The sequence below is a fragment of the Engraulis encrasicolus genome, chromosome 13 (genome assembly GCF_034702125.1).
Source record: "Engraulis encrasicolus isolate BLACKSEA-1 chromosome 13, IST_EnEncr_1.0, whole genome shotgun sequence".
NCBI classification, from domain to species: Eukaryota; Metazoa; Chordata; class Actinopteri; order Clupeiformes; family Engraulidae; genus Engraulis; species Engraulis encrasicolus.
In genome coordinates, this window is record NC_085869.1 from 25,737,077 (window position 1) to 25,747,076 (window position 10,000).

Here is a 10,000-nt window from a genome sequence, read left to right on the forward strand (position 1 = left end):
CACACACACACACACACACACACGTGCGTGCATGTACGCACGCACACACTACACACAAACACACACACAAAACTTCAGCAGCTGCCAGCCATATAAACTCACAGCACTCTACTCCACTCTGCCACAAGGACATTCATCATGACTTCAGCACAAGGACACAGAGATGGGCTGGGTAGAATGTGTGTGTGTGTGTGTGTGTGTGTGTGTGTGTGTGTGTGTGTGTGTGTGTGTGTGTGCGCGCATGCGCGCTGGTGTGTGTGAGACTGTGCATGTGTGCATCATGTGCGCGTGTTTGTGTCTCTCTGTGTGTTTGAGTGGGTTTTGTGTATGTGATTGTATGTGTGTGCGTGCCTCTCCGTATGTGTGTGTGTCTATTTGCATCTGTGTCTGTCTTTGTCTATGAGTGAGTGATTGACAGCTTTGTGTACGTGCGTGAGTGTGAGTGTGAGTGTGAGTGTGTGTGTGTGTGTGTGTGTGTGTGTGTGTGTGTGTGTGTGTGTGTGTGTGTGTGTATGTGTGTGTGTGTTTGTGTGTGTGTTTGTGCGTACCTGCGTGTGTGTGTGTGTGTGTGTGTGCCTGGGTGTGTGTGTGCGTGCGTACTCGAAGTTCAGTGGGAGGGCAAAAAGCACAATAGCAACACAAAAAAACCAAAAACAACGAACAAACATCGCATCACTGCTCCTCTTGTCCCTACAAAACACTTATTTCCTCCCGTCCCGAGCTGCTGTCACCGCCAGACAGATGACCCCGTTGTGACGTGATGCGACACGTACAGCTGGTGACGCATGCTGATGCCTCTCTCGTTCACTGCCACCAGGGATGCTGACAGAGGGGGACAAAGGGGTCAGTTGTCCCGGGCCCAGGGAGAGAGGGTGGCCCAGAATTGGGTTCTCATTCCATTGTATGTATTGTGTGTGTGTGTGTGTGTGGGGGGGTGCCCTTTCAGATTACTTTGTCCTGGGCCCGGCAAAATCTGTCAGCGTCCCTGACTGCCATCGCTACCGCTGCTGCTGCTGCTGCTGCTGCTGCTGCTGCATTTGCCTAATGAAGGCGTTGCCGTGCTGCTGATGCGATTCAATGCGGCTAATGGTGACAGGGCAGATTAGGGACGTCTGGCTACAGCAGCGCTTCCCAAACTGGGGGTCGGGACCCCTACAGGGATCACGGACGTACTGAAGGGGGGGGGGGGGTCGCAGACAAAAGGTACTTGTATTCACTTGTGTGGTTATGTATTTTCTGTCCTGTGGATTTCTAGCAATATTAGCAGACATTAAAGGGACACTGTGTGAGATTTTTAGTTGTTTATTTCCAGAATTCATGCTGCCCATTCACTAATGTTAACTTTTTCATGAATACTTACCACCAGCATCAAATTATCATTATGACTGGAAAAATTGCACTTTTCATACATCATGTAAAGACCAAATTTGCCAATAGCCAGCCCAGTTTCAATGAGCAGCATAGTTGCAGTACCTTTTTTGACCATTTCCTGCACAGTGTCCCTTTAAATTTGGTAGATTTTCCATTAATAGTTTGTCTGCTAAGACTGCTAGAAATCCTTTGCTAGGCTAAGAAGACTATGGTAGGTTGGAGGATTGCGAAAATGTTCCAAAGTCCAAAAGGGGGTCCCCACTGAAAAGGTTTGGGAACCACTGGACTACAGCACCAGCGCTGCCTGGCACCTACCTTCCCTCTCTCTCTCCATCCATCCATCCCTCCCTCGCTCCCCTCTACTGCCGACTCCACCTCCCTCCATCCACACTGACACGTCCCCTCCCAACATCCCACCATCTCCCTCCCTCCTGCCTATCAATCAATAGCTGCAGTCAAGCACAGTGACTGTACAGTGAGATAAGGGAGAGGGAGAGAAAGGGAGAGGGAGAGAGAGAGAGAGAGAAGGAAAGAGAGGAGAGTGGAGTAGGAAACCGTGTGAGAGAGTGAGAAAGACAAAGCACACAGAAAGACAAGAAGAGGAGGAGAAAGAGAACAAGAACTAGGGTAGAGTAGAGAGGAGAGAAAGAGAACAAGAACTAGGGTAGAGTAGAGAGAAGAGAAAGAGAGCTAGAGACCAATACAGAGGGAGGAAGAGACAGAGACAGAGAGAACGAGAGTGATGGGATAGGACGGGATGGGATGGGCTGTTTTACTGTTCGCTACGCTTTGGCAACACTGTATTTCAACAGCCACGGTAATAAAGCATCATTGAATTTGAATTCCGACATACAGTAGGAGGTGGAGGGATAGCGAGAATGCAAACAGAGAGATAGTGGAAGGCAAGAAATAAAAAAAACAGTAACACGCCATACTGATAAAATATACATGAAATGGTATCGCAGTCTGAAAAATGTTGGCTGGGATTTTTATGATGACATTCTTTTTTCCCCTTGTCATCTAAATTTATTTCCTTCGTGCATCTGCACGGACGCCTCAAGGGGGGATTTGAGGACCCCAAGACATTCTGTGTGCATTCCAATATGCACCCTTGCTTCCTCCACTTGTGCTTGTGGCCTCACCCCGCCTCCTGGCCCAGCCTCCGTGGGGAAAACAATAAAGTTTCCCAGCTGTCAGCCTAGCCACAACAACTTTTTGGGGACTGTTTTTCATTCACCATCCCAATTGCAAATGAGGAAAAGACTTTACAATTGAGCTTTTGCAAGATATTAAAATATAATGCTGTTGTCAGTGATGTCATCATGACATATTACTTCCTGGTACGAGTCCACAAGCACAAGTGGAGGAAGCAAGTGGAGGAGGCAAGGTCGCAAATTGGAACGCACCCGTGATGACTCAGCATGTGTGCTCAGTTCAGTGTAGAGGCAGTGCCGCACCGCAGTGTGACCCCCCCCCTGCCAAACAGCGTTCCTTCATTCCCTCAACTCAAGTCGAACAGGCCTGTCAGTCATTATAGAAAACAAGAGCACATGTCTATCTGTCACCTCCTGGGGAGTGGAGCATCTCTGTGCCTTTCACCCCATGCTGACGTTTATACAGCAATGACACAATGACACAGACACACACACACAGACACAGACACAGACACACACACACACACACACACACACACACACACACACACACACACACACACACACACACACACACACACACACACACACACACACAGTCTATAGCTCACATGTGTACACCATATTACCATGCTCTATCTCTCTCTCTCTCTCTCTCTCTCTCTCTCTCTCTCTCTCTCTCTCTCTCTCTCTCTCTCTCTCTCTCTCTCACACACACACACATACACACGCACAAACCAATGAAAGGAACATGGACAAGGAATGACAGACACACACCCATTAGCCGAGAACATTTCCCTCTTTGCAAGACAGAGAGAGAGATCTGGCCCCTAAGTGTGTATGTGTTTGGGAGCCAAGCGTGGTGTTTGAAGCAGCAGGCCCTGGCCCTTTATGGCATGTCTGGGGGCCAGCTGGAGTGAGGGAACGCTGGAGAGAGAGAGAGAGAGAGAGAGAGAGAGAGAGAGAGAGAGAGAGAGAGAGAGAGAGAGAGAGAGAGAGAGAGAGAGAACAGCAAAGATTGAAGAAAGATTAGGAAAAAGAGAAAGAGAAGAGGGGTGTAGAAAGGGAGGGAATGAAGAGAGAGACCAAGAGAAAGGAGAGACTGAAGGTAAAGAGATGGAAGAAAAGACTGAAGGAAGGGATGGGGGAAGGGAAACTGCAGATAGAGAGAGCTGGAGAATGTCGATATTGATGAGAGGGGAAGGTGGAGAAAGGAGAGAGTGAAGAAAAATATGGGAGAATGAGAGACTGAAGGGTGGCGAAGGAGGAAGGGAGAAACTGGAGAGAGGTGTGGAAGCTTGAAGAGAGAGCTGCAGAAAGGAGAGAGTGGAGAGAGATGGAGAGAGGGAGGGACTGAAGAGAGAGCAGAAGAAAGGGAGAGATTTGGAAAGAGAGAAACGACAGACAGGAGAAAAAAACAGGCTGAAGAGTGATGGAGAGAGGATAGGCGGAGGAGAGAACACGGCAAAGGGAGAGATTGTAGAGAGAGCAGGAGTAAAGAGAGAGAGAGAGAGAGAGAGAGAGAGAGAGAGAGAGAGAGAGAGAGAGAGAGAGTGTGTTGTGGAGCATGGTGGACAGTTTCCTGTTTGCAGTGACATGACAAAAGCTGTTTCCTCTCAGAGAGAGAGCAGGGCCCCAGGGAGCAGCCCCACTGCAGCTGCCTGCCAAAGCTCTCCCCAAAAGACCACTACAAGCCTCTACACTACACTACACTACACTACACACTGTCATCCCTCTCTTCCTCTCTAGTATCTCTTTCTCGCTCGCTCAGACTGTTCATAGTTTCTTTCTCCTTCTCTCTCTCACTCACTCTGTCTCTCTATTGACCAGCTGCCTGCCAAAGCTCTCCCCAAAAGACCACTACAAGCCTCTACACCAGTCGTTCCCAACCTATGGGCCAGGGCCCACTGGAGCCGGGGCCCTGAAGGTATTCCAAGTGGGCCTTGAAATCATTTTTCCAAAAATAATAATCATATTTTGGTGTGTGTTGCTGTTGATTTATTTGAGTTTTATTCTTACAATTGGGTCAGAGGTGGGCCCGAAAATTTTTGACAATTTCGAGTGGGCCCCAAGTTGAAAAAGGTTGGGAAACCCTGCTCTACACTACACTACACTACACTACACACTACCATCCCAACGCACTCTTCTCCTCTCCCTCACTTACACTCACCCCTCTCTTCCTCTCTAGTATCTCTTTCTCGCTCACTCAGACTGTTCATTGTTTCTTTCTCCTTCTCTCTCACACTCACTCTGTCTCTCTATTGACCTTTTTCCTGTTCCCCTGATACACAAAAGCACTGTCACACACGAGTGCTTTACACTCACTTTGAGTGTCTTTTACTGTCACAAATCTACACATGAACGCACGCAGGCATGCATGCAGGCAGGGATGCGGATGCATACATACCACCCCCCCCCCCACACACACACACACACACACCATCTCCTCCTTTCTCTTCCCCATATCTGTCCACTCCAGAGCCCCTGGGGGAGTGAAAGGGTCCAGCAGCTGCAGATATCAGATCGTCCTGCGTCACCCCGATGCTCCCCCCCATGACCTAGACACAGTAAAGCAGCGCAGCCTCAACGGTCCTCCCCTTGTCAGGCACCATCTCCCGGGCCGGTCCTGCCTGCAACCCAACCCAACCCTACCCAACCAAACCCAACCCAACCCAACCCATCCCAATCCAATCCAACCCAATCCAACCCAACCCGACCCAACCCAACCCAACCCAACCCAACCCAACCCAACCCAACCCAATCCAACCCAACCCGACCCAACCCAACCCAACCCAACCCGATCCAATCCAACCCAACCCGACCCGACCCGACCCAACCCAACCCAACCCGATCCAACCCAACCCCTCCAATAAATGACTACACTACAGTACCGTACACTACTGTACTCCACCTGCCTAGTCCACCCCCATCCATGCCTTGCCATTTTTCAGATTACCTTCCAGGCATGCTATCCAAAAAAGTTTGTAATTTATTATTGTTATTTATTTATTTATTGTCCCCCTCCACTTAAACTTCCTGCCAAGGAGAGAAATGTATTCGACACTCCATCAAACGCTGGGGCTGGCATGTCACCATTCGTTATTGTGACGCCACACATGGCAGACGTACTGTACAGAGCCAGCTTCACTCACTGCAGTGGCATTATGGAGATTGGACTTTGATTGGATTTTTTTTTTCTTTCGTTCCTTCGTTTCCTTGAACTCTGAGGCTAAACTACTGACAGACTGCCAGCTCAGGGATCACAGAGAGGGAACCGGAGGCACCAAGACAAGAGCCTCTGGAGTATTGATATGTCAGGAGCACTAGCAGCCTGCAGTGCAATGGCAGAGGCCAGGGCCGGATGAACACACAGAGGCTAGAGACATCACTGCAGCCTAGGGCCGGGGCCCCCACCTGCCTAGGGGGGCCCCCTGATTAGCCAAAAGTCAAAACCTGAAGAAATTGTGACAAGATGTAGTATTGAAAAATGAATCTGTAATGTCGAGTTCAGTTTTAAATCTTGCTACGGTAATACTCCTCTCCACAGCTGGCACACATTAATTAATTCTTCAATTCCTAGCTTGTAATTATGACGCTGTATGACGATGTAATTTTGTTGTGAAATTTGCCTTCGTGGGGGCTGGCACAGCAACCTGTAGCCTAGGGGCCCCGGGCCATCTTAATCCGGCCCTGTCGTCGTGGGTCTCTGAGACCATGCCATGAGGAGGTGACTGGGGGGGGGGGGTGCAATGTGATGTGTCTTCACTGGGTGTGACAGGCCGGAGGCACAGGGGAGTAAGGAGGACATTGCCATATGCCATCAGGTGACGGGGGAAAGAGTGACACACCGAGTCTCTTGGAGGAAAGAAGATCAGAGTGAAAGACAAGAAGAGACTGAATAAGTCAATTCAGTCAAGTCAAGAAAGAAGCAGACAAAGAGAGTGAAGGAATAAGAGAAGGTAAGACAGAATGAGAGAGAGGGAATACAAGATACAGAGCTAAATGTGCAGATAGACAACGTAGGAGAGGACTGAAAAAGTCAAAGAGAAGGGAAAAAATCATATAGAAAAAGCGAGACAGACAGACACAAAAAAATCGATACTCGATAACAGCATGCAATACCTCTATAATGATATTTAAACAATATTTAGAAATACAGCCGACAGACATACAGACAGAAAGAGAGTGAGACCTTGTGTCATTCTCCCAGGATTTGAGATCCAGCAGGCTTTCCTTTTGGCCCCAATGAATGACTGAATGCAGTATGTCAAGGAAAAGACACAGAGAAAAAGTCAGAGAGACAGACAGCTAGACAACTAGTCGAGCGAGAGGGGGCCCTTTCATGATTTACCCAAGATCCCCTTGTACAGTATTTTGAGTCGTGGCGGGCACTCATCTGGCCCCAATGTGTTCCTGATCCGTTTTAAAAGGCGTCGGGGATGACTTACGACCCCTCACGTATTCGGCGACTCGGCGACTCGAGTGTGTTAAAGCCGATGCAGAGCGCGTTAAATTTACGGCCGTGAGTAAGTGCCTTCTTCTGAACCTGTAAAAATAAAAAGAGGGCCGATGACTCACGACGGCGGCGGTAATATGTAAAGTAAAGCGTCCTTCCGCACCATAGGCCGTGATGAATAAGGGGCACTTTTCGCAATTACGTCCCGTTTTGAATGATGACATCCAACTATTAAAAAGAGGCACGGCCTGACGACAAGAGGAAGAGGAGGATGAAGAGAAGGAGGAAGTGGAGGAGGAGAAGGGAGGAGAGGAGGAATGACGTTGGCCGACAAAGACCTCAGGGGACCTACTACAGTATATGGCGCGAGCCAATACTGTTGGGACTCGGCACACCATCTGATAAGCTACCAAGGAAAGCCAAGTTGAACTGCTCTGGCAGGGTAAAGCCTATGACACATCACATATCTTAATCCGTTTCCAGAGAAGATGACAACAACGTCTTACACTTCTACAGAAATCGTATGATGGGAAAATATTGCGATGGAGGAGGATAAGAGGAGGCTGCAGTCTGTGGCAAGTCAATATGGAGACCACAGAAAGATGGATGTGGAGGCAGCATCATGTTGGGGCAATCAGGGGTAAATGGTTAGAGTGTCAGATTTGTAGCCCAAAGGTTGTTAGTTCGACTCCCGACCCGCCAGGTTGGTGGTGGGAGTAATTATTACCCAGTGTCCCATCCTCCCCCATCCTCCTCCATGACTGAGGTACCCTGAGCATGGTACCGTCCTGCCACACTGGTCCCTTGGAGCGCCATTTAAGGTGGCCCCCCTTGCACGGGTGAGGCATAAATGCAATGCAACGTATTACAGAGAGGGTTTCTCTGAGGGCAAATGTATGTGAGCAGTTGCACATACTTTTTTATATCGAAGTCACAGATCCAATCTTCAGCTTTTTTTTTCCAAACCAACTCCTGATGTGATTGTGAGTTTATTGTCTGGCAGAAGTTCAATGGAGTCCAACTATTTACGTTTGCCTTTCATCAAATACACCTATCGATTTAAGATTGTGTGGCAAGTAAGAGAGAGAGAGAGAGAGAGAGAAACAGAGAGAGAGAGAGAGAGATAGAGAGAGAGAGAGAGAGAGAAACACAGAGAGAGAGAGAGAGCAATACCTACACCACATTGGTACACACAACAACCTCACACACATACAACTACCATTCCCACACACACACACCATGGAAGAAGGCAGAGAAAGACAGTTTCCCACACACATACAGATAATCATGGGTCTCCTTTTTAAAGGATTATCCAGCTAGCATCAATAAGTATTCAGCGCATGATGCGAGCATCGGATCTTCGTTATCATCAAGCCCATTATATGCCTGAATGCAATGCGGGGAGCAATTACGTGAAAAACCAATCCGCTGCCTATCTTTCTGAGAGCGGCTATTCATCTCAGCGAACGGTACCCAGAGTCGGAGACTCTTCAAACCCTCTTCCTCCTCCACGCCTGACATCCTGACACATGCTTCGCTTCGCCTCAGACGCCAGCCTGTTGAGCCGAGACGAATACGAGAAAGGGCACAAAAGAAAGAGATAGACCGATAAAAAGATAGAAGTCATGGAAAAAAAGAAGCCAGAGTAACCAATCACAGATCACGTGTTGTTGGGATAATATGCGTCTAATTGGGTCAGGTCTTTTTTTTAATCTTTGAGGCTGAACAAAAAAAAGCATTTATATGGGTTTCACGAGTGTATGGGTTTCAGATGTGTTCTTTAACTGAATTCTATTAAATGGTAATGACAAAAATAAATCTCCAGACCAGAACGGTTATCTAAGAGAATGGTGGAAATCTAAAGGCATAGCGTATACATGGGTTTCAGATTACTTCTTCTGTTGAATTCTAATAAATGGAATGAAAAAAAAAGGGCCGAAAGAGAATAGTGGTAATCTAAGAATACGTAGCGGGAGATGACGACTCTAATTTTGCTCTTGGAGTGTATTTGTGGGAGTCATGACAGAGTCTCGCTGCTGTGTCTTCAATGGTGCTGAGGGGGTCACCGGGCGGTCTTGCTTTCGCACACAATTAGATTCACAGACATGTGAGATGTGATGACACTTCTAGCAAAACGGCACATTACACTGCGATGCCAGTGAGTCTTAAATAGTGCAGAGTTTCATCACACTATGATGACATCTTTAATACAGAGTTCTGCAGACTCTCTCTCCCTTTCTCTGTCTGGCAAGCTTTCACGCGCACGCATGCACGCACGCACGCACGCACGCACGCACGCACGCACGCACGCATGCACACACACACACAGGCACGCACACACACACACACGCGCGCATAAACACACACACACGAAACACAGACACACTCACACACAGGCACACACATAGGCACACACAGAGGAGAAGCACACACATTAATTCTTCCACACAGAGAGACACGCTTAGCATATTTAAGATGCATTTGGAATTCAGCACCACTGATCCACTGCTCTACTAACACGGTAACGTGCTGGGAAAATCCCATTAATTGGCCGCCTCTTCTTTTCTTTTCTTATGGCCTTTCATTCCCCGGGACGCTCGCAAAACAAAAGACACATAATCAGCGACTCTGACGGTTGTGTTGGAAAGAGATAGAGAGGCGTTATCTCTCCACAACACAACGCTGCTCAGTCTATTCTCTCTCTCTCTCTCTCTCTCTCTCTCTCTCTCTCTCTCTCTCTCTCTCTCTCTCTCAGCTGTGGACTCGCATGGCCACAATATGGTTAGGTCTGCTTTTCTTCAGAGCCTGTGTCTCATCCTTGCAAGGGGACGGTTGTCCCTAGCAACACATCCACAAAAGAAACCAGGTCGAGCCCCTCCTACTATCACTGGCAACAGCCAATCAGAATAAGGCTAGACATCCCGCCACACCCTCCCGCCCTTCCCCCTTCCCTCTTTGCTCACTCAGAGTGTGTGGAGGCTCTATAGAACTCTGGTAGATTTATTGTAGAGTTGACATG

General features: G+C 48.3%; 1 protein-coding gene across 1 annotated transcript in view; it reads right to left on the reverse strand.

Annotated features, from left to right (window-relative positions):
* kalrna (kalirin RhoGEF kinase a) overlaps positions 1 to 10,000 on the reverse strand; it is a 329,205-nt gene that overhangs the window by 200,351 nt on the left and 118,854 nt on the right. The gene's annotated exons all lie outside the window — the stretch shown is intronic.